At 35.7% G+C, this 26,262-nt stretch overlaps 1 protein-coding gene and 1 long non-coding RNA gene across 4 annotated transcripts in view; both read left to right on the forward strand.

Annotated features, from left to right (window-relative positions):
• LOC145513035 (uncharacterized) overlaps positions 1–26,262 on the forward strand; it is a 266,458-nt gene that overhangs the window by 14,845 nt on the left and 225,351 nt on the right. Inside the window, exon 2 of one of the 3 annotated variants that reach the window (XR_014059110.1) lies at positions 10,316–12,624. The exons of the other annotated variants lie outside the window; for them this stretch is intronic. The gene's annotated coding sequence lies outside the window, so the exon portion shown is untranslated. Of the gene's footprint in view, positions 1–10,315; positions 12,625–26,262 lie in introns of those variants that run through there. 3 annotated transcript variants of the gene reach the window in all.
• On the forward strand, positions 16,063–18,475 carry LOC145521375 (uncharacterized). The gene is made up of 2 exons (XR_014065356.1): positions 16,063–17,574; positions 17,719–18,475. It is a non-coding gene; the product is annotated as an uncharacterized LOC145521375 (long non-coding RNA).

The raw sequence follows: 26,262 nt of genomic DNA on the forward strand, positions 1-26,262 counted from the left end.
GTCATGTAGTCATCATTTTTATAAGAATCTCAGTCAAACATTTGATCATAATCTCAGTCACACATGTGGTAATGCAAGAAACAATAATCTATAAAATATGCAGAGTACACACAATAAAACTAGTTATATTAATAAGGTCATAAGTAAGTAATGTTATCTTATAAGGAGTTACAGGGCTGGTTCTTGAAGAAGAAAAATTTATCTTTATGGTTGAGCAGATATTTCTACCATGGGGAGATCTGATTAATGCATAATGCACATACATAATGCATACTTGGGTGAGGGGAAGGGGACCCAAGAAGCAGAGAAAACATTTGATTCACATTTTTTTTATCTTGTCTTTAAATATGAATTTTATTTCATTATCTCTGACCAATGTGGCAATGCAGTACTCTTCTTGATCAGTCTTGAACTATGCTGAACTAGAGATAGATATTATTTACATGAATTAAAACCTCTTCTTGATAGTTTATCAGGCCCCTTTCTCTAGTCTCCCTTGCGGTAGTGGTATGTGGAAGACAGAGGAATGGACAAATTTAAGCTGTAGTTTCTGTTTCATTCAATTCTGTTTCTTCAACACCTAGAATAATTCTTGGCACATAATAGTGGTTTAATAAAATGTCTGCTGAACAAACAAATTAATGATTCTTACTTGACCCATATTCAGATTACATTAATCCCAGTTCATAAAATATTTTCTTATTGTCTTCACTTACATTTATCTCTTTGTGTTTTTTGTACCATTTAAATATTAGCTGGTCTTTGCCTTCATTCTTCACTTCCTAATGTAGCTATACTCCTTGAATAGGCTCATCCACTTCTTTGTCTACAACTACTTAGCATCTATAAGATGATAACCATGAAGTGTGTTTTTCCAACTCAAAAATTTCTTCAGTCTGCAGACTGAATTTACTAGATGTCTATACCTAGTTATCATAATAGTATGCCATCCCAATACATCTGAAACTCAACTCATATTCTTACCCATAACTTCTACTTTTTATTTATTGTCCCTTTCTCAAATGTCTGACAAAAAAAGCCTTTCTCCTACAATTGAAGAAGAACCAATGCAACATATCTCACTAAGAGTAAGGGTAAGATTAAAACATCTACCATGAAAAAACTCTGGTTGATAAAAATGTCTTCTAAATATGATAAAAAAAGGGGATAGTCTTGGCAAATAGAACCTTTTCCCCTTATACTCTCGCTACAAATTTGATCTGAGAGCATGAAAAAGGAACAAGATGTAAGATTTAAGGGGACTGCCAATGGGAGGAAGATCAATAATTTAAAGTTACTTATCACACATTTCATTGTGTGATATAATTTGTTCCTTTCTCTTTTTATCTGAGAATTATACTTTCATAACCTAGAAACAATTTAAAATATTCAATTGAATTTGATGTGATTCAATTAAACAGATAGTTATCTTCATGTTATTTTTCAGGTACTTTCCCATTGCATGTGAATAATCCATATACAGAATAATCAGTAATCAAGAAAGATATAGCCTTTATATTTTTGAACAGCATTAGAGATATTTGCCATTATTATTTCTGTGAGTTCAAACAATGTGGTCAGGAATCTCCTGTTTCCTCTTCTAATTATGTTTCTATGTTTTTCTTTTTATGATCATCCATGGACCAGTCAGTATGGCCTAGGAAGAAAGTGCTCTGAATACCCAGGTTCAGACCATTGTCACATTCTGGAACCTGGAGTTGGCATCAACTGGAGAAAGCATTTGTAATCAGGAGTAGAAACACTCTATAGGTAAAAACACAATAGACCAGCTATATTGTACCACTTTGTTGTGGGCCCAGAACTTTTCTTCCTATATACTTCATTTAAAAAATATTCTCTTTAAACATAATGCAACTCTCCTATATGTAATTGAAAATTCACTTATTCTGTCCCCAGAGGAAGATAATAATAGTCTGCCCAATTCCACATCCAGTATGATTAGCATTTCTTTTATACGGGTCCAGATGGAGCTCATCACAGTCCAGTAATCTGTGGAGAAATGATAAATTTTATAAACTCTCACACATCCAAAACACAATGGTGCAGGAGAATGGCAGAAGTTTCCATTTGGAATACAGTAAAGAAAGAGTGAATTACAGTGGTCTTTCTGGACAAAGATAAGCACAGATTCCTGTCTTTGAGGGGGTATGAGTTCTGAGGTCAGTCAGTTCAGTTCAGTTCAGTCGCTCAGTCATGTCCGACTCTTTGCAACCCCGTGAATTGCAGCCCACCAGGCCTCTCTGTCCATCACCAACTCCCGGAGTCTACCCAAACCCATGTCCATCGAGTCAGTGATGCCATCCAACCATCTCACCCTCTGTCGTCCCCTTCTCCTCCTGCCCCCAATCCTACCCAGCATTAGGGTCTTTTCCAATGAGTCAACTCTTCGCATGAGGTGGCCAAAGTATTGGAGTTTCAGCTTCAACATTAGTCCTTCCAACGAACACCCAGGGTTGATCTCCTTTAGGATGGATTGATTGGATCTCCTTGCAGTCCAAGGGACTCTCAAGAGTCTTCTCCAACACCACAGTTCAAGAGCATCAATTCTTTGGCACTCAGCTTTCTTCACCGTCCAACTCTCACATCCATACATGACCACTGGAAAAACCATAGCCTTGACTAGACGGACTTTTGTTGGCAAAGTAATGTCTCTGCTTTTAAATATGCTATCTAGGTTGGCCATAACCTTCCTTTCAAGGAGTAAGCGTCTTTTAACTCTGAGTTCTGAGGTAGCCAGGTCCATATGGCTGGCCAAGATTCTATTCTCAGTAAGAATCCTTTAGTCTACTGTCCACATGTAAAATAACTGGAAGATTTTTCTTAAGGAGCTGCATCATTTTATTACAATCTTCCAGTTTATTTGAGGAACTAGGGACTTTGAATGATGGTGAATCAAACCCGTGATGGATTTAGATATCACATTTGTCTATATGTTCAGCTAATGTTAATTTGAATTCAAGGGCTTGTAGCTTGAACACTGAGAATTCTCTTTACATTAAATTGTGTAATTGATGGTGTCAAGGATTTTTGTTTATTTTACTCACTGGTATATTTCAAAAGTCAGTAATTTGCAAGTAGTTCAATAATTGTTAGCCGAATGAATTGTGCTTAGTTACTCAGTCACGTACGACTCTTGGTGACCTCATGGACTATAGCCCACCAGGCTCCTCCGTCCCTGGGGATTCTCCAGGCAAGAATACTGGAGTGGCTTGCCATGCCCTCCTCCAGAGGATCTTCCCAACCCAGGGATTGAACCGAGGTCTCTGGCATTGCAGGTGGATTCTTTACCGTCAGCCACCAGGCAAGCCCAGATGAATGAATTAGTTTTCCCTTTTCTTGTTCTGCCCAAGTTCCCTTTCTGGCCACTAAGTAGCTTTGAACTTTCTCACTTCTCTCTCTTTTACTTTATCATCATATCCCAATTCATCATCATTTACTTCCTAAAATACTGTGTCAGCCTACTAAATGGTTCCTGTTCCACAAGTCTTATTCTACCCTCTTCTATTCTACATGCAACAGCAAAAGTATAATTTTTAAAACATGGCTCAAATCATGTTAATCCCAGCTTTAAGTGATTTCCTATCACTTTTAAGATCAAGTTTAAAATTCCTACTCTGGCCTATAGTCTGTTTTGTTTTCCCTCTCTACCTCTGCCCCCCTCCCCAATTCTGCTCATCTCTCTTTCTTCCTTTTCCTTAGATTGCAGCCATTCTGAACTTTTCTCGGCTTATCAGATATTCTGTTTATAGCATTTCAAATTTATTTATCTAATTTGCTATTTATTCTGTCTAAAATATCTCTTTTTAATTACTCCCATTTCTCTGCTCTTTATCTGACAGTTTCCTGATTATTTTACACACCAGGAAGACTTTGACAAGCCTTACATTAAATTCCCTTGGTGATGAACTCTTAAATGCATTTTAATAACACACAACCCTCTTTTAATTACTTACTAAATGCCTGAACAGTGGGCATCTGCTATGTTAGCCTATACCTCACCACTTCTGGTACAGAATCTCTTTTCCTTTGGGAGTCATCCATTCTACTGACATTTTCATTGCTAGTAGTTCATGCAGGGTGTTCTGCACACTATTACAGGGCACGGCACATGATTGAGCTCTGGCCTTGAAACTCTGCTTTTGCATCTACTTCTTAGCTTTATGGTAGAGAGAGGCCTCTGTCTCAGGACAGCAATAGGTTTAATTTGATCTCTTTTCTCTAATCTGCTTCTGAACATGGTTTTATTAAAGGGGACATAAGAATTACAATCTATTCAATCGGATGATTTTGGGGGGAGGAATCCAGGAGTCAAACATTTCATGGGCTTCCAGAAAGAAATCATATGCTCTTAATATACATTTTTGTGGTGGTGCAATGATAAAAAAATCCACCTGCCAATGCAGGAAACACAAAAGGTTCAGGTTTGATCCCTGGGTCAGGAAGATCCCCTGGAATAGGAAATGGCAACCTGCTCCAGTATTCTTGACTAGAAAATTCCACGGACAGAGGAGTCTGGTGGACACAACTGAGTGACTGAGCACACACACAATATTAAATTTAAATCTTAGAAATTTTAAGACTTTTTTTTAAATTTTTAATTCACTCTTTATAGCTTCTGCTTGATAAAATTTTATGAAACAATTAAAATCCTTGCAGCATCCTCTTATGTTTAAATTTATGTTTTCTAGAGTGGTGTTGAACAAATAATAATTATTCAATATATATTTTTAAATTAAAAAAATGAACAAATGAATGAAAACTCAACATGTTTCCCTTTTAATAGTTTCTTGTAGTCAGAGCAAGAAACCTCACTTTAAAGATTCCTTTTCTATTCAGATCTCATGAAGATATTTTAGTTAAGATCCTAAGAAACCTACCCACCAGGGGGAAAGATTAAAGTATTTTAAGATATGAAAAGTATACATTTAATGGTTTTAAGCACTATCTTTATTTTCTGGGCTAGAACATATTCAGTTCAGTTCAGTCACTCAGCTGTCTCCAACTTTTTGTGACCCTATGGACTGCAGCACACCAGGCTTTGCTATCCATCACCAACGGAGCTTGCTCAAACTCACATGCATCAAGTCGGTGATACCATCCAACAATCTCATCCTCTGTCGACCCTTCTCCTCCTGCCTTCAATCTTTCCCAGCATCAGGGTCTTTTCCAATGAGTCAGTTGGTCACACCAGGCAGCCAAAGTATTGGAGTTTCTGCTTCAACATCAGTCCTACCAATGAACACCCAGGACTGACCTCCTTTAGGATTGACTGGTTGGATCTCCTTGCAGTCCAAGGGACTCTCAAGAGTTCTCTCCAACACCACAGTTCAAAAGCATCAATTCTTCAGTGCTCAGCTTTCTTTATAGCCCAACTCTCACATCCATACATGACTAATGAAAAAACCATAGCTTTGACTAGACGGACCTTTATCAGCAAAGTAATGTCTCTGCTTTTTAATATGGTGTCTACGTTGGTCATAGCTTTTCTTCCAAGGAGCAAGCATCTTAACTTCATGGCTCCAGTCACCATCCACAGTGATTTTGGAGCCAAGGAAAATAAAATCAGTCACTGTTTCCATTGTTTCCCCATCTATTTGCCATGAAGTGATAGGACCGGACGCCATGATCTTCGTTTTTTGAATACTGAGTTTTAAGCCAGCTTTTTCACTGTCCTCTTTCACCTTCATCAAAAAGCTCTTTAGTTCTTCTTCACTTTCTGCCATAAGTGTCGTGTCATCTGTATATCTGAAGTTATTGATATTTCTCCGGGCAATCTCGATTCCAGCTCATGCTTCATCCAGCTCGGCATTTTGCATCATGTACTCTGCATATGAGTTAAATAAGCAAGGTGATAATATACAGTCTTAACATACTCCTTTCCCAATTTGGAACCAGGCTTCCCTGATAGCTCAGTTGGTAAAGAATCCACCTGCAATGCAGGAGATCCCGGTTCAATTCCTGGGTCAGGAAGATCCCCTGGAGAAGCCATAGGCTACCCACTCCAGTGTTCTTGGGCTTCCCTTGTGGCTCAGCTGGTAAAGAATCCACGTGCAGTGTGGGAGACCTGGGTTCCATCCCTGGGTTGGGAAGATCCTGTGGAGAAGGGAAGGGCTACCCACTCCAGTATTCTGGCCTGGAGAATTCCATGACTGTAGAGTCCGTGGAGTCACAAAGTGTCGGACACAACTGAGTGACTTTCACATAACATATTAGTGATAGATTTTAAAAAATGAATTTGAGAAGCTAGGTTGTTTCAGACTCATAAATTTCATAGTTTCTCATTTTTTACAGTATTTTTTCCTTTTCCATATCCTGTGATAAAAGTCAATTCACTTAATCAGTTTTGCTACTATTTAAAATATTTGGTTCAATTGCATGTGTCTGTATTAGTTTATTCAAATATTGGCTTACACTGTGTTTTCAAATGTATATATAGTATACGGGTAAAAAAGAAGATGAAATGCCTATAAACCCATTTCTAAAGTTCCTTTCAAATACTTAGGAACATATTCATATAGGAAAAATACCACTAAATTCTAATTCAGGTCTAAAAATACAAGTGAAAATCAAATGTTTGTTAGAATCAAAGGTATTTTAAAACTAGTTACATTAAATTAGTTACATGCCAGATTAAAAATGTCATCAGTATTTTCAATGTCTCATTTCTTAAAAAAATTCATACCAATAGCTTTATTCACTAGTTAATGTGTGTTTAAAGTACAATAAAAATGATGTTGTATAATACTATGGATGGACTATAAGTTATAAATTATGCAAAAGATGTCTTATCTTGAATTGTTTGCTATGATTCATTGTACAGAAGAATAAGCATTCTTAAGTATTCACCCTCTTGTTGGTTTAATTTACTCAAAAATAATGGCCTGCTGTATGCTTCAGATATAAACTACCCTAATGTTGTAAATAGATACAACACAGTTTATAAACAAATTACTTATTTTTTAAAACATACTCTTATTATATGACTATGTATTATATTATTATGCTATAGGTAAATGCACTGGTAGAAATGAAGTAATCTTGAACAACTAGAATGTAGGATGTGTCTATGACACTCAGGGCTATAGTAGTATAAAAAGCTCTCTATACCTTTGAATATCAGTGAACTGCCACATTGGTCTCTGCGTCTTGTCAGAATATGGTTGGAATTTAATGGACTGGAGTGAAAAATATTAGGGAATAAGAAACTCCTTGGGCAGATCAGGCTGAGGGTATGGAAGAACTGAGGCCATTAGACACCAGCTGAAAAGGAAGAGTTCTCCAAAGGCCTAGAGATAGATTGACCTGATACGTCTTTCTAATGACAGTGTGTACCATACACTCCTCCCTGCTCTTTGTCCTCTTTGTGAACTAATATAGATGCTTAATGCTAAATTAACTTAATCGCTTAATTGATTTGAAGGCTCAAAAAGCTTGTTGACTCAGAATAAATGTATGTTCATAGATACTTTTTGATTACTCTTCCAACATCCTGAACTGTGTTTTTGCTATAATGTTAGCCAAAAATTTGAATTTTAATGCAAACACTTGAACATACTCAAATGCAGTATATGAAAAAAATATCATACCTCAGTGAAAAAATTGTTGAAATGAAACAATGTATAAGATTGTCAATGTAGTATGATTATATTAAGCAATATTGACCTAAAAGAAATTGTTCCAAAAGCATTGTCTTTGTAATGGGAGCATGGATTTAATTCCTCATTCTTTCTGATATCCTGTATTATAAAAAAATAGTTATTTCTATTTCAATTTAAAAGATTATGAGATTATATGTATGCAATGCTAGTTTATATTTAACTGCATACACTTTAACAATTTAAGTATATTCAATAGGTGTGACTTTGTTTCTGCTCTCAGATTTCATAATAGGTTGGGTTACAGCAGAGAATATGCCATAGTCAGTCTTGGAATGAGTAGGGAGCAGGCTTGAAATCACAGTGTTTTGCTTAATACCACAGGGTTAGGTTTGTGTTAATAAAATTTGAATACATGGGAAAGAGTTAAATGAAGTGTTAAACATAGACAAACATGATATATAGAAACTACAGTGAAGAAGTGAAGTCACTCAGTGGTGTCTGACTTTTTGCAACTCCATGGATTGTAGCCTGGGAGGCTCCTCCATCCATGGGCTTTTCCAGGCAAGAATACTGGAGTGGGTTGGTTACCATTTCTTTCTCCAGGGGATCTTCCCAACCCAGGGATTGAATCTGGGTTTCCTGCACTGCAGGCAGATTCTTTGCAACTGAGCCACCAGAGAAGAAGCTACAGTAAAAACATACTAAAGTCGAGAAATGTGAATATACTACTTCAATATTAAATGTATATATTAAAATACAGTGAGCTAAAGAAAATGGGGTAATACCTGCTTCATGGAGTAATTTCAAATGTGAGTTCATTAGTTAAGCTTCTTGATGCTTCTGTTATTTTAACAAAAGTAATTATTTTAATAAGTATTAATACTAATCTTTAAGGGAGAATTTAATTTTAATAAACATCTTTAAGATTAATTTATTGGTTTTCCTGTTGTTCCATCTCTAAGTCATAGTCAAGAACTAAAATTAGTTACAATTTTACTTCTGCTTCATTGGCTACACTAGAGCCCTTGACTGTGTGGATCACAACAAACTGTGGAAAATTCTTAAAGAGATGGGAATAACAGACCACCTCACTTGCCTCCTGAGAAACCTGTATACAGGTCAAGAAGCAACATTTTGAAACAGACATGAAACAATGGACTGGTTGCAAATTGGGAAAGGTGTACATCAAGGCTGTAGATTGTCACCCAGTTTATTTAATTTCTGTGCAGAGTACATCATGCAAAATGCTGGGGTGGATGAAACACAAGCTGGAATCAGGATTGCTGGAGAAATATCAATAACCTCAGATATGCAGATGACATCACCCTTATGGCAAAAAGCTAAGAGGAACTAAAGAACCTCTCGATGAAAATGAGCAAGGGGAGTGAAAAAAGTGTCCTCATATTGTCTTTCCTCTTGTGTTCTGACATCATCATCTTATAAGAATATCAGTCAGATTGGATTAGGGCTCACCCTAATCACCTCCTTTTATTTCAAACACCCCTTTGAAGCACCTGTCTCCAAACACAGTCAATCCTGAAGAGCACCTCAGGGGGTTAGGCCCTCAGCTTATAAATTTCAGGGGGACACAACTCAGTCTATAACAACCAAGGAGCCCCGCACAGTCAAATTTTTCTACCTCAACTAATTTGTATTTCCTGGATTTGTAGTGGAGCTTCAATATAAATTTGAGAAAAAAATGTGTATGCATTTGAATATGAGCTTAAATAGTTAAACTTAACCTACAGAAAGAGTTCATTAGATATGCTTTGTATATCATGGTCCTTATTTTGCCATTACTATTTTGTTAGTAAAAAGGGATAACTTACATAAGATTCTTGGTTCTTCTCCTGGTACCTAACAATTTAGAAAACATTATACTGTCTTTCTTAAGCCTAAAATATTATCTTCTAGAGACACATTTTTTTTTTTTTGAGGTTTCTGTGATTTCAGACTCTTCTCTTTAGGAGTCTGAAATAATCGAACTTTTCTGTATATTATTCTCTTCCTTTATTTTCCCTGTCAAGCAGTAGGGTTAATGTTGATCTGATTTTTGAGGAAAGCCCTAGGTCTTTGGTAGGAAAAACTCTTTTAAGTGGCTAATTAGTACACTGACCTCTTCAGTTAAAATGATAAAAATAGAGCACTTTATTATCTTTAATATTTGTTTATTTATGGTATTTCAAAAAGCAAGGCATACTAGCTGGCAGAAAATTGTTCTTTTCTTCACCTCCTATAATATATAACATGATGATACTGCATATTACTGTACTATAATATATTTTAAATATTTTGGTTACTTCCTCAGTAATCATGTCCCCAGGGACTTCTGCAAAAATAAAATGAAGGCTGAAATCAAGCTAGCTCAAAGAAATTTAGAAGAATTTGCTGGTTCTTGGAGATCACAACATGATATCATAAACTACATGGCATTATGTATATGGTGCTTTTTGAGAGAAATATATCTAGTTTCGACAGGGGGATTTATTCAAGTAATTCAAATTTCTCTATTTTACATAGAAGGTACTTACTTTTGCCTTTGGCCCTCTCCTCTTACTCCTCCAGTTTAAGGTAGAGTAAGTTAATTTGTTCATAAATGTCAGCCATTGGTCTGCATTTATTAAGTGGATGAAGAAAATTGCAGTTTATATGAAAGAGATCCCTATTTATAATCTCTCCCATTTATCCTGACTCAGGGTGACTTGGTGACCTGGGTGGATGTACCTTCTCTGAAAAGTGCAACACTTCTGATGAGCTGTTTCAATGGACTGGTACATGGAGCTCTCATGAGGTGTGCCCTGCAACAGCACTGTCAGGGATGAAGCAGCCATGTCCTCTTTCAGCTGATGCCTTCATCTTTTTGACTTAGTTCAGAACTTAAGAGGGATACTATGTATTTAATCTGTCAAACCACAACTCTTTTAAATCTTTATTCCCCTTGGAAACCTTTTTATCAATATTTTTCCATCAACATAACAGCTCACACCATGCATGTGAAGAATACCAGCTGTGGTTGAGTGTTGGGAAGGAATTATCTGAAGAAAGAGGGAAAGCAGTAGCTATTAGTCATATATAACATATGATAATAATTGAGAAATGCTATTCCTTGGAGATCTTATTCAGTCAACTTACTACTTTGTTCTTGATTCCTGGTGTTCCACTGACCACTAAAATCCCTGCGGAAGTTTGTGATGGGGGTGACAGTCCTCAAAATCTTGACAAAAAGGCAGAGCTTTGACTGATATCTCATGCATTTAAGTTATAAAAAAGAGACCCTTAATGTATAAATCCTATGGGTTATATGAGACAAAAGGTTAAAAAAAAATCCATGGGGAAAGATTAAATTATCACCAAATGCACCCATACTTATATAAAGTCATGACATTGGGGAACCTTGAGTACTATTTAATGTGGAGACTCTAGTGGCCAAAGCAGAGCAAGTGTTATAAACTGGATGAAAATAATCACCTTAACTCTGCTTTATCACACCCTTTTTAAGCCTGCCTTAATAGTATCAATTTCCTGTATTCAGTCATTCGTCTTATTTTATCTTGAAACTTCTGAACTGAGTATGCTTCTGATATATAGAAAGTACTCAATAAAATTTGAAACAAAGGAAAGGAAGGAGTAGGAAGGAGAGAAGAAAAGAGGGAAGAAGGAGCAATAGATTTTTTAGTACATCCCTTTCCTTTACATCTGAGTTTTATAACCAGAAATACTAATTGAAAATGTATATAAACATAGATGAGAGTCTGAAACCTCTTCAAATACATTCAATTATATTTTTCCCCTTAAACTGAATCTATTCCACATACCTCAATAATCATTGCAGATAGTATTTGGGGATCTCGTACTGATTATAGCTGACAATAATGTGAAAAATAATTTAATATGAATTTGTAGTATATGTTTCCATGTTCATAGTTTAACATGCCATAACATATTAAAGTAGGTATGTCTTTTTAAACATTTAAAAAAAACAGTGAGTTTTCAGTTTGGCTGTCAACATAATACATATTTCAGCAACACATTAAACGATTTTTTTCTCAGTGAATTATCCCTAGAGATTAAAAATAAAAATACGGTGGCGTACAAATGCTGCCAAAGCAGACTATATGACTGTTCCTGGCACCCACTCTATCTTTTTTTCTACCCAAATGAAGCATCTTTCTGCCAAAAGATACAGGTGTGGAAGCAGATTTTTCAGTCTCTGAACTCGGGTTTACATCTGAAGGATGTATCTTATTTTAGAATATGTATTGATGGTTTATGAAAAATAGAAGTAGGATGTTCTTGTGAAAATGAATAAGAAAGCAAGCAGATGTCACCCTTTTACATTATAGAAATGTCAGTGAGCTATATCTGGGATATAGCTACTAAGTTATGCTCAAATATTTGTGATGCAATATTGGGTGCAGTGATCCAGATACACATGTTGAGTGTCAAAGACTAGAACTCAAATACAATCTGCAAAACCTGCAAAATATTATACTAGTTCATAGAGATGTTTGGAAAAATCAATGCTTATAAGTGACTTGTGTTTTAGGTTTTGCCAAGTATGATTAATGTGATGTTATGGTATTTTTGATGAATAGTCTAAAAACATTTTCTTCCAGTGAAAAGAAGTGATGACTACAATAGATCCTGGCAGAGGGAATGAGAAAATATTCATATCAGAATCTCAAGATCATTTTAGGCATAGTTGGAAATGTGCTCTTATTGTTAGAAAAATATAGCAATTAAATTGTTAAATAGCAAATGTTCAGATTCATGAAATGTCATTATTTTTGATTCAGCAGTCCTGTCTAGTGAACTGCTTTATAAACAGTACATGTGTCTATATATTAAATTCAGCATTGCAATTTGAGTCACTATGGGCCAACCATGATCAAAAACAACATGTGGGATCCAAAATGGTTCATTGTATGAAATGGTCTGTTTTCCTAATTTTTAGTTTAAAAATATTTTTCTGATTCAAAAATAAAGATAAATTTGGTTTTCATCACTCTAGTGTTTACTAAAGTGAGGACATGTCACTTATCTTGACATTCAAGTTCTACCACTTTTGTTTCCCAATTTATATTTTCATTTTTATTTTCCATCTTCACTTGAGTGCACAGTTCTTTCATCTTAATGATCTTCACATTTTTGAAAGTATGTGTAAATTAGGTCAGATATCAACCAATTAACTGTATACATAGAAATGCAAAAAATGCATGTGATTATTACAACAGAGAAACAATAAAAACAAATAAAAGAAAGAAATTACTCTTGATTAAGGTGATCAGAAAGTACACTTACATGAAAGAAATATTTGTATTGAGCTTGAAGGAAATTTTTATTTTAACCAAAATAATGTTGACAAACTAATATTTCTGAAGAAAGAGGATGAGTAAAGATGGAAAAATGAAACCCTTTCTTACATGCTGAAGTATATTTCTGAGGGCTTTTTGAGGGATAGTGTAGGGTGAGAAATTATGTTGAAAAGGCAGAATTAATATAGTGGAAGAAGTGTGTCAGATGCCATATTAGAGAGGTTGTCTGGTTGTCCTAGCAAATAGCAAGGGAAATGCATGTGTCTATCTTTTATTTACTTCCCTGGAAGTAGTTTAGTAAACTGAAGTTGTATTTGTAAAAGTTGCCAAAGGGTTTTATAAGGATAGTCATGGTTGTTCATATATTTCTAGCAACAGTCCATCTAAAAGCCAGCTAAATATGATTGTTAGAGTTTAACAATAGCCAGTTGGCCAACTAACCTGTTACTATTTCTTCTTAGAGTGGAACACAATAAGAAAAAATACATCAGTAAAAGGAAAAAACACAATAGAAGTGTTTTTCTTAATTGTGAATATATTAAATGTGTACACATTTAGAATGGTACCATCATAAGAGGAGATCTGTTAATAGAAGAACAGAATTGGGAGTTAGAAAACTAGAGTTCTTGTCAAAGTTCTGCCATGATAGAGCTAAATTATCTTAATTATTTTAAGTTATATCATCTGCAAAATATTGATTCAAGTTCAATGAATTTGTTTTAGGCTCTATGTATTTAAATAAAGATACATTTATATATAGTAATGCCATGGTTGGTTGGATGGTTGGATGGCATCACCGACTCAATAGTGATGGACAAGGAAGCCTGGCGTGCTGTAGTCAATGGGGTCACAAAGAGTCAGACCTGACTTTGTGACTGAACAACAACAACATATAAAGTGATATATTTTTGCTACAATAAAATTTAGCATCTCAATATGCTCAGTAAAGATTTACTACTAAGCCTTGAACATGTTATATATCATTAATATTTTAAATTTAATTAAAGATAAGTTGTTGTTATGAGAAGGCAGACTAGCAAATATTCATCATTTCTGAACTTTCTATCACAAAGACATTCATTGCCTAATATAACTCATTTTATTCCCTTAAAAAAAATCATATCCAAACTAACAAGCACATATAGTTTATAAAGTCCCACTGTAACTTGCTATACATTTATGTGGATATTTTATTGAAATGTTATTTTATATTAAATATGTATTTATTATGATAACTTTTGATATATCATCATTCTAATGACTGGATATTGACTGTTTTCCTTCCCTTCACCAGGAATCTTTTATGATTGGATTTGAGGCTTTCTAAACTACTGGAAATATTTTCCTTCTTTGGTATTTTGGTGCAGAAATGGAAATTTTATAAGGTATTGAGGAACAGTCCTCTAAATAGTTTATGTGTTTTGGGGAATTGACTCAGAGTGCCCAGTAGAGTTGGATAACAATCAATTTAGGATAATTTAAGGAAGATTTACTATATTAAAACTTAATGATCCCTTGATCATTATGCAGTGTCCTGCCTTATCTCTTGTAATCATCTTTACTTTAAGGTCTATTTTGTATGATGTGGGGATTGCTACTACAGTTTTCTTTTGCTTCCCATTTGCATGGAATATGTTTCCATCCTCTCACTTTCAGTCTATATGTGTCTTGAGGTCTGAAGTGGGTTTCTTGTAGACAGCATATATATGGGTCTTGTTTTTGTATCCATTCAGCCAGTCTGTGTCTTTTGGTTGGAGCATTTAATCCATTTGCATTTAAAGTAATTATCGATATATATATATATATATATATATATATATATATGTTACTATTGCCATTTTCTAGTTGTTTGGGGTTGATTCTGTAGATCTTTTTTCTCCTCTTGTATTTCTTGACTATATAAGTACATTTAATATTTGTTGTAAAGATGGTTTGATTTTACTGAATTCTCTTAATTTTGCTTGTCTGAAAATCTTTTTTATTTCTCCATCAATTTTGAATGAGATCCTTGCTGGGTACAGTAATCTTGGTTGTGGATTTTTCCCTTTCAGTACTTTAAATATATCCTGCCATTCCCTTCTGTCCTGCAGGGTTTCTCCTGAAAGATCAGCTGTTAAGCATATGGGGTTTCCCTTGTATGTTACTTGTTGCTTCTCCCTTGCTGCTTTTAATATTCTTTCTTTGTGTTTAATCTTTGTTAGTTTGATTAGTATGTCTTGCTGTGTTTCTCATTGGGTTTATTCTGTATGGAACTCTTTGTGCCTCTTGGATTTGATTGGCTATTTCCTTTACCATGTTGGGGAAATTTTCAACTATAATCTCTTTAAAAATGTTCTCATACATTTTCTTTTCCTCTTCTTCTTCTGGGACCCCTATAATTTGAATGTTGATGCTTTTGATATGGTCCCAGAGGTCTCTGAGACTGTCCTCAGCTCTTTTCATTCTTTTTACTTTATTCAGATCTTCAGAGTTTATTTCCATCATTTTATCTTCTAGCTCACTGATTCGTTCTTCTGCTTCAGATATTCTGCTATTGATTCCTTCTAGAGTATTTTTAATTTCAGTAATTGTGTTGTTTGTCTTTGTATGCTTATTCTTTAATTCTTCTAAGGCTACATTAATTGATTCTTGCATTTTCTCTATTTTGTTTTCAAGGTTTTTGATCATCTTTACTGTCATTATTCTGAATTCTTTTTCAGGTAATTTTCTGATTTCATTTATTTGGACTTCTGTGTTTCTAGTTTGCTCCTTCATTTGTATAGTATTTCTCTGCCTTTTCATTTTTTTTTTTTTTAAGTTATTGTGTTTCAGGTCTTTCTTGAATTCTTTCCTTGAAGAAGGCTGAATTCTTTCTTCCTTTTGGTTTCTTCCCTCCTAAGGTTGACCCAGTGGTTTGTGTGAACTTCATATAGGGTGAGATTTGTGCTGAGTTTTTGTTAGTTTGTTTTTCCTCTGATGGGCAAAGCTGAGTGAGGTACTCCTCTCAGCTGATGATTGGGTTTGTATTTTTGTTTTCTCGGTTGTTTAGATGAGGCGTCCTGCACAGGGTGCTACTGGTTGTTGGATGATGCCCTGTCTTGTATTTAAGTCATTTTCTTTGTGAAGTTCTCACTATTTGATACTACCTAGGGTTAGTTGTCTGGTAGTCTAGGGTCTTGGAGTCATTGCTCCCACTCAAAGGCTCAGAGTTTGATCTTAGAGCAGAAAGTCATGAGCTGAAACTCCACCAGAATTTGTCCCAGAGTGAAAAAGCTTGACTGTAAGTAACTAAATGATGGAGGCTCAGAGTGGACAAGTCCAAGAAATAAAAACTCCAAGGGACACTTCATGCAACTGAGTTTCACGTCAGAAACTTAACCAAGTTTTCACAGTAAGTGCTGGAGAAAACGATTTCAGAGTTCAGGGAACAAAGAGGAAGAGGCACTATTATAGTAGGAGACTATAACACAATAATAGTAGGAGACTTTAACACCCCACTCACATCAATGACAGATCATAAAAACAGAACATTAATAAGGAAACACAAGTCATAAATGATACATTAGATGAGATGGATCTCATTGACATCTTTAGGACATTCCATCCAAATGCAGAGGAATACACCTTCTTTTCAAGTGCACATGGAACATTCTCCAGGATAGACCACATCTTGGGTCACAAATCAAACCTCAGTAAATTTAAGAAAATTGAAATTGTATCAAGCATCTTCTCTGACCACAGTGCTATGAGATTAGATATCAATTACAAGAAAAAAACTGTAAGAAACACAAACACATGGAGATTAAACATCACGTTTCTAAATAACCAGCAGGTTACTGAAGAAATCAAAAGGGAAATCAAAAAATTTCTAGAAACAAACGACAGTGAAAACACGATGACTCAAAACCTATGGCATACAGCAAAAGCAGTTCTAAGAGGGAAGTTTCTAGCAATATAATCCTACCTGAAGAAACAAGAAAAATATCGAATAGGCAACCTAACTTTACATATAAAGCAACTGGAAAAAGAAGGAAAAAACTCCAAAATTAGTAGAAGGAGACAAATCATAAAGATCCGAGCAGAAATAAATGAAAAAGAAATGAAAGAAACAATAGTAAAGATTAATAAAACTAAATGGTTGGTCTTTGAGAACATAAAGAAAATTGACAAGCCCTTAGCCAGACTCATCAAGAAAATAAGAGAGAAGACTCAAATCAACAAAATTAGAAATGAAAAAGGAGAGGTTACAACAGACAATGCAGAAATACAAAGGATTATAAGAGACTATTATGAACAAAACTATATGGCAATAAAATAGATAACCTGGAAGAAATGGACAGATTCTTAGAAAAGTTCAATCTTCCAAGATGAATCAAGAAGAAATACATATTATGAGCAACCCAATTACGAGCACTGAAATTGAAGCTGTGATAAAAAATCTCCCAAGAAACAAAAGCCTAGGACCAGATGGCTTCATAGGAGAATTCTATGAAACATTTAGAGAAGAGTTAATGCCTATACTTCTAAAACTCTTTCAAAAAATTGCAGAGGAAGAAACACTTACAAATTCATTCTAAAAGACCACCATCACCCTGATACCAAAACCAGACAAAAACAACACAGAAAAAAAGAAAACTAAAGGCCAATGGCAACCCACTCCAGTACTCTTGCCTGGAAAATCCCATGGACAGAGGAGCCTAGTAGGCTGCAATCTATGGGGTCGCTAGGAGTCGGACACGACTGAGCGACTTCACTTTCACATTTCACTTTCATGCATTGGAGAAGAAAATGGCAACCCACTCCAGTGTTCTTGCCTGGAGAATCCCAGGGACGGGGGAGCCTGGTGGGCTGCCGTCTATGGGGTTGCACAGAGTCAAACACGACTGAAGCGACTTAGTAGCAGCAGCATAGGCCAATATCACTGATGAACATTCATGCAAAAACCCTCAACAAAATTTTAACAAACAGAATTCAGCAACATATCAAAACGCTCATTCACCATGATCAAGTTCGGTTTATTCCAGGAATGTAAGGATTCTTCAATATATGCAAGTCAATCAATGAGATACACCATATTAACAAATTGAAAAATAAACCATATGATCATCTCAATAGATGAAAAAAAAAACAAACCTTTGACAAAATTCAGCACCCGTTTATGATTAAAACTCTTCAAAAAATGGGCATAGAAGGAAACTACCTCAACATAGTAAAGGCCATATATGATAAACCTCTAGCAAACATTATTCTCAATGGTGAGAAATTGAAAGCAATCCCCCTAAGATCGGGAACAAGACAAGCGTGTCCACATTTGCTGCTTTTATGCAACATAGTTCCGGAAGTCCTAGCTCCAGCAATCAGAGAAGAAAAAGAATAAAAGGAATCCGCATCAGTAAAGAAGAAATAAAGCTCTCACTGTTTGCAGATGACATGATACTGTACATAGAAAACCCTAAAGATAGTATCAGAAAGTTACTAGAGATAATCAGTGAATTTAACAAAGTTGCAGGATACAAAATCAATACACAGAAATCACTTGCATTTCTATATACTAATGAAAAATCAGAAAGAGCAATTAAGAAATCATTCACCATTGCAACAAAAGGAAAAAATAGGCAGAATACTCGATGACATAAATCAAAGCAAGATCCTCTATGACCCACCTCCTAGAGTAGCAGAAATAAAAACAAAAGTAAACAAGTGGGACCTGATTAAACTTAAAAGGTTTTGCACAGCAAAGGAAACTATAAGCAAGGTGAAAGGACAACCCTCAACATAGGAGAAAATAATAGCAAATGAAACAACTGACAAAGGATTAATTTCCAAAATATACAAGCAGCTCATACAACTCAATGCCAGAAAAACAAACAACCCAATCAAAAAGTGAGAAAAAGACCTGGTACTGAAGAATTTATTTACAGGGCAACAATGAAGAAACAGACATAGAGAATAGAATTATGGACCTGATGAGAGGAGAGGGTAAGATGTGTGGAAAGAGTAACATGGAAACTTACATTACCAAAAATAATAATAATAATAATACTTTAAGGTTAAGCGGTTAATCTTAAAAGTGTGGGCAAAGGTGCAGAGTGACCTCAAGGGACAGTGGAAACAGTACTGAGTCATGGTTCTCAAGTTGTCAGTTCTGTTCAGTTTTCCTTTCAATGTCTGCAATTACCTTACCCTTATTTCAAACTAAATGCAAGAATACTCTGCCTTACACAGGGTCTGCTCTGATTTTGGCTTCAATAAATGGTTATTGGAATTGAATTGATTAATAAAACACATAAATCAAGACAGCTTGATTAAAACCTAATTCAGTTCAGTTGGATCGCTCCGTCGTGTCCGACTCTTTGCGACCCCATGAATTGCAGCACATCAGGCATCCCTGTCCATCACTAGCTCCGAGAGTCCACCCAAACACACGTCCATTGAGTAGGTGATGCCATCCAACCATATCATTCTCTGTCATCCCCTTCTCCTCCTGCCCTCAATTTTGCCCAGCATCAGGGTCTTTTCAAATGAGTCAGCTCTTCACATCAGGGGCCAAAGTATTAGAGTTTCAGCTTCAACATCATTCCTACCAATGAACACCCAGGACTGATCTCCTTTAGGATGGACTGGTTGGATCTCCATGCAATCCAAGGGACTCTCAAGAGTCTTCTCCAACACATTAGCTCAAAAGCATCAATTCTTCGGCTCTCAGCTTTCTTTATAGTCCAACTCTCACATCCATACATGACCACTGGAAAAACCATAGCCTTGATTAGATGGACCTTGTTTCACAAAGTAATGTCTCTGCTTTTAATATGCTGTCTAGGTTGGTCATAACTTTCCTTCCAAGGAGTAAGCATCTTTTAATTTCATGGCTGCAATCACCATCTGCAGTGATTTTGGAGCCCAGAAAAATAAAGTCAGCCATTGTTTCCCCAGCTATTTGTCATGAAATGATGAGACCGGATGCCATGATCTTAGTTTTCTGAATGTTGAACTTTAAGCCAACTTTTTCACTCTCCTCTTTCACTTTCATCAAGAGGCTCTTTAGTTCTTCACTTTATGCCATAAGGGTTGTGTCATCTGCATATCTGAGGTTACTGATATTTCTCCTGGCAATCTTGATTCCAGCTTGTGCTTCCTCCAGCCCAGCATTTCTCATGATGTACTCTGCACATAAGTTAAATAAGCAGGGTGACAGTATACAGCCTTGACATACTCCTTTTCTTACTTGGAACCAGTCTGTTGTTCCATCTCCATTTCTAACTGTTGCTTCCTGACCTGCATACAGGTTTCTGCCGAGGAAGGTCAGGTGGTCTGGTATTCCCATCTCTTTCAGCATTTTCCACAGTTTATTGTGATCCACACAGTCAAAGGCTTTGGCATAGTCAATAAAGCAGTAATAGATGTTTTTCTGGAATTCTCTTGTTTTTTGAATGATCTGGTGGATGCTGGCAATTTGATCTCTGGTTCCTCTGCCTTTTCTAAAACCAGCTTGAACATCTGGAAGTTCACGGTTCATGTATTGCTGAAGCCAGGCTTGGAGGATTTTAAGCATTACTTTACTAGCATGTGAGATGAGTGCAATTGTGTGGTAGTTTGAGCATTCTTTGGCATTGCTTTTTTTTGAGGATTGGAATGAAAACTGACCTTTTCCAGTCCTGTGGCCACTGGTGAGTTTTCCAAATTTGCTGGCATATTGAGTGCAGCACTTTCACAGCATCATCTTTCAGGATTTGAATTAGCTCAACTGGAATTCCATCACCTCCACTAGCTTTGTTCATAGTGATACTTCCTAAGGCCCACTTGACTTCACATTCCAGGATGTCTGGCTCTAGGTGAGTGACCACACCATTGTGAATATCTGGGTCATGAAGATCTTTTTTGTACAGTTCTTCTGAGTATTCTTGCCACCTCTTCTTAATATCTTCTGCTTCTGTTAGGTCCCTACTATTTCTGTCCTTTATTGAGCCCATCTTTGCATGAAATATTTCCTTGGTATCTCTAATTTTCTTGAAGAAATCTCTAGTCTTTCCCATCCTATTGTTTTCCTCTATTTCTTTCCATTGATCATTGAGGAAGTCTTTCTTATCTCTCCTCACTATTCTTTGGAACTCTGTATTCAAATGGGTATATCTTTCCTTTTCTCCTTTGCTTTTCTCTTCCCTTCTTTTCACAGCTATTTGTAAGGCCTCCTCAGACAGCCATTTTGCTTTTTTGCATTTCGTTTTCTTGGGGATGCTCTTGGTTCCTAAATCAGTTGATGCTTAATTTAACATATGTAAGATGTTTTGAATATAAAAAGATATTTAAATATTATTGCTTTATCCTAGAAACACACAGAGCAAAATGCTACTTTAGACAATGTCTAAAATGTTTTTTCACATTAATAGCTGAAATAACCATTACAATATAAAATCAATTTCAATATTGTCAGGTATATATATTATGGATATACAATACACTTTTTGAGAAACAGTAAAATCTCACATGTAATACCCTAGGATTTCTGCTCCTACCTGGAAAGACTGTTATTTACAAATTTTTAGAACCCTATAAAGAATTTGGCTATTTGTCTAGTGTCATGAAAAGAAATTTTGTCCATGATTATGCTTTTATACAATCTTTTTTGCTAAAATATTTTTTTTCAAATGAAATACCTTCCAAATTTATATCAGGTCTTACCTGACAGTCACTCTTCATTCTGTTGTCCATTTGGTAAATATCTAACTGCCCTAAATACTAGATGTTCAAAGTCATCCAGTGTCTTTCCAACTATTTAATCTACTTTTACAATTCATCAGCTTCCAGTGAAGTCACTTTGGCTCTCTCTCTATTGAAAGATATATCATAACTGAAATGCTATTGATATAATTCTGAACATTTATTTGCCTCAACCAGTATGTAGTAACATTTAGTTAATTGCTGCTAGGTTTAAATATGCCTTAATTATATATTTACATATTACATTCCTTTTTATTGTATGAAGGGATTATTTTTAGTCAAATATATTTTCGTAAGATCTGATGATTTGATATATATTCATACTAAATGAAAGCTTAACGCAATGGGAAATTTAATATGGAATTTGACAAATTCTTTCAATTTGAGGACCTTTGGCATAATGCTCTTCAGTAGTCACTTGCAGACACACATGTAAATTGTCCGGATAGTTCATATCTTCTAGACATTTGAAAGAAATTGAAAAGCATTGTAGTTCATCTCTGGTGGAAATTCTTTCCATATACAGTCAAATATCTATAATTTTTCAACAAGCACTCATGATGATTTTGACACTTTATTTAAATTATTTTTAAATAGTACTTTTCAGCAGTGGAGTCAATGGTCAGACATAAAGCAAAACGTAGGATTGCACAAAGCAAAATATAGAAATGGATGATCAAGTCTTTTTCTCAATTTCCACTTCCCAATTAAGATTCCCTTTTTATGAAACATCTCATTTATATCCTTCCTTTCCTCAGGTTCATGTTGCTGAGTGTCCTTCTGTTTTCTGGTTCCTCTCAAATTTTAAATCCTTTTCTTAGGAAATGATCTCATATCAGTCATTTATGTTTTCTCATATGAAAGGCTTTTTTCCCAATTAAAGGAATTACAAGCATGGGAAAATGTTGTTGGAGAAGCAGTAAGATCTTCCCACAACCTTTAAAATCACAATGTGTGAACAGGTGATTGCTGCACTAATGAGGAAAAAGTGGCCTTGCCCTTGATGTGTGGAAAGCTCTAAGGACAAGATCAGCATACGTGCAGCAATTATCTCTATTTCCCCAGATGTGTGGAAAGAGGAGTGGAGGCTTTTGAAGCAGGCAATTTCAATGCTAGATATTGAGGAATTCTTCTGACCACAGTGAGTGCAATGAAAATGTAACTCTTTAAAAAGAGTGTTGACACATTTCTTACCTATATCAGAAATGATTGATCATTTGGGATGTTGAAGAAGGGTTCTTGGGAAGGAGAGGAAGTGTGATATATTAAAACACTTGGAACATACAGCAGGTAAAGACAGAGATCAGTTTATAACACTGCAGCAGGTGATTAACTATGGGTGGTCAGATAAGAAGTGGAACCAAATAACCAAAATGTGTGAAGTGAGCCACTGATTAACATGAGGATCTGAGGGCTCCAGGGTGCTAGACTCCTTTCTACTATCTCCAGTGTTTTAATTGTTCTTAAACCAAGAATAATTAAGGAAATTTTGGTCTGTACAAATATCACTACAGAAGTAACATCTTGCAGAACTTATAAGGTTAATAATGTGACAAAATCTTAAAGTCGTTTGTGGGTGTTTCAGTGGGTGGGTTGAAGCTAAAACAATTTTTGAACTCCTCTTTGAAGGAGGCTGCTGAAATATTCTTTGATGTACTATTGTCATGTCTGTGCTTTGAAAATCATAATAGAACATTACTAAGAGAGAGGAAAAATGTATGGGCTTTCAGATACCTGAATAATAAAATGGGCATATTTTATATTCTGTTAATAATGAGAAAAGTACATTATATATACCTAGACCCATATGTTAGATGCATTTAAGCTTCTGTAGATAGCTAATAAATTCACTTGAATTATATTTAAATTGTATTGGAGACAGATTACACACACACACACGTACACATTTCCAAGAAGTGAGTTTTCCTTTTATAGGTTTGGATCTTTATTACTGAATATAACACAGAATTGAGGCCTAGATGAAAAATCTAGAGCATATATAGTAAGCTGTTCCCCTTCTCTTCCTGCCACTCCTACCTTCTACTTAATAGATGGAGAAACTTAAGCCAAGAAAGATAAAAAAATCTCTAAATGACTTACAGTTATTTAGAGTCAGGGTTTTGGTTTCTTCCTTCCAAGCTAATTTCATTTTCCATTTTTACCGTACTAGCTCAGGATTTAAGCATAAAAAAATTATTAAATTTGGTTGTTAATTATTGCCACATTTTTCAAGTGGTTTGAAATGGATAAATGATAGTTTTTTTCCTTTAAATACATAATTATGTATATTCTAGTTTTTAAATTTTGGAATTTTTAATGTGAATTAATATTAATAGTATTAATTATTTAATTAATGGCCACAGTCAAGGTAGGAAGCAGAGGTAACATTTTAAAATTTATTTGGAAATATTTGATGATAAGTATGGTTTAAGTTTCTGTCATTGAACTCACAGAATTTTAGACATAAAGTTATTAAATATCTTGTGTCACCTTTTGGGGGAGAAGGGTCCAGTTCAGAACAATTCAGTCACTCAGTCATGTCTGATGCTTTGAAACCCATGGACTGCAGCATGCTGTGTGTCCCTGTCCATCACCAACTCCCAGAGCTTACTCAGACTCACGTCCATCAAGTCAGTGATGCCGTCCAACCACCTCATCCTCTGTCCTCCCCTTCTCCTCCTGTATTCAATCTTTCACAGCATCAGGGTCTTTTCCAATGTGTCAGTTCTTCCCATCACGTGGCCAAACTGTTGGAGCTTCAGCTTCAACATCAGTCCTTCCAATGAATATTCAGGACTGATTTCCATGTTCCATGTCCGGTTCTGACTGTTGCTTCTTGACCTGAACACAGATTTCTCAAGAGGCAAACAAGGTGATCTGGTAGTCCCATCTCTTTAAGAATTTTCCACAGTTTTTCCTTATCCACACAGTCAAAGACTTTAGTGTAGTCAATAAAACAGAAGTAGATGTTTTTCTGGAACTCTTTTGCTTTTTCTGTGATCCAGTGGATGTTGACACTTGGATCTCTGATCCCCCTGCCTTTTCTAAATCCAGCTTGAACATCTGGAAGTTCATTGTTCATGTACTTTTGAAGCCTAGCTTGGAGAATTTTGAGCATTACTTTGCTAGCATGTGAAATGAGTGCAATTGTGCGGTACTTCGAACTTTCTTTGGCATTGCCTTCTTGGGGATTGGAATGAAAACTGACCTTTTTCCAGTCCTGTGGCCCCTGCTGAGTTTTCCAAATTTGCTGGCATATTGAATGTAGCACTTTCACAGCATCATTTTTTAGGATTTGGAGCAGATCAACTGGAATTCCATCGCCTCCAATAGCTATGTTCATAGTAATGCTTCCCAAGACCCACTTGACTTCACACTCTAGGATGTCTGGCTCTATGTGAGTGACCACACCATCATGGTTATCTGGGTCATGAAGATATTTTTTATATAGTTCTGTATATTCTTGCCACCTCTTCTTAATATTGTATGCTTCTGTTAGGTCCCTACTATTTCTGTCCTTTATTGAGCCCATCTTTGCATGAGATATTCCCTTGGTATCTCTAATTTTCTGGAAGAGATCTCTAGTCTTTCCCATTTTATTGTTTTCCTCTTTTTCTTTGCGCTAATCACTGAGGAAGACTTTCTTATCTCTCCTTGCTATTCTTTGGTACTCTGCATTCAAATGAGTCTGTCTTTACTTTTCTCCTTAGCTTTTCTCTTCTCTTCTTTTTTCAGATACTTGTAAGGCCTCCTCAGACAACCATTTTGTCTTTTTACATTTCTTTTTCTTGGAAATGGTCTTGATCACTGCCTCCTCTACAATGTCATGAACCTCCATTCATAGTTCTTCAGGCACTCTGTCTATCAGATCTAATCCCTTGAACCTATTTGTCACTTCCACTATATAATCATAAGGGATTTGATCTAGGTCACACCTGAATGGTTTATTTGTTTTCCCTACTTTCTTCAATTTAAGTCTGAATTTGGCAATAAGGAGTTCATGCTCTGAGCCACAGTCAGCTTGTTTTTGCCGACTGTATAGAACTTCTCCATCTTTGGCTGCAAAGAATATCTTCAATCTGATTTTGGTACTGACCATCTGGTAATGTCCATATGTAGAGTCATTTCTTGTGTTCTTGAAAGATGGTGTTTGCTTTGACCAGTGTGTTCTCTTGGCAAAACTCTATTAGCCTTTGCCCTGCTTCTTTTTGTATTCCAAGGCCAAATTTGCGCATTACTACAGGTATCTCTTGACTTCCTACTTTTGCATTCCAGTCTCCTATGATGAAAAGGACATCTTTTTTGGGTGTTAGTTCTAGAATGTCTTGGAGGTCATTATAGAGTTGTTCAACTTTAGCTTTTTTGGCATTAGTGATTGGGCCATAGACTTGGATCACTGTGATATTGAGTGGTTTGTCTTGGAAATGAACACAGATCATTCTGTCATTTTTGAGATTGCACCCAAGTACTGCATTTTGGAATCTTTTGTTGACTATGAAGTTTACTCCATTTCTTCTATGGGTTTCTTGCCCACAGTAGAAGATATAATGGCCATCTGAATTAAATTCACCCATTCCAGACCATTTTATTTCACTGATTCCTAAATTGTTGATGTTCACTCTTGCTATCAC

Source organism: Giraffa tippelskirchi, chromosome 1 (genome assembly GCF_054371585.1).
Source record: "Giraffa tippelskirchi isolate mGirTip1 chromosome 1, T2T-mGirTip1v1.2.pri, whole genome shotgun sequence".
Classification (NCBI taxonomy): domain Eukaryota; kingdom Metazoa; phylum Chordata; class Mammalia; order Artiodactyla; family Giraffidae; genus Giraffa; species Giraffa tippelskirchi.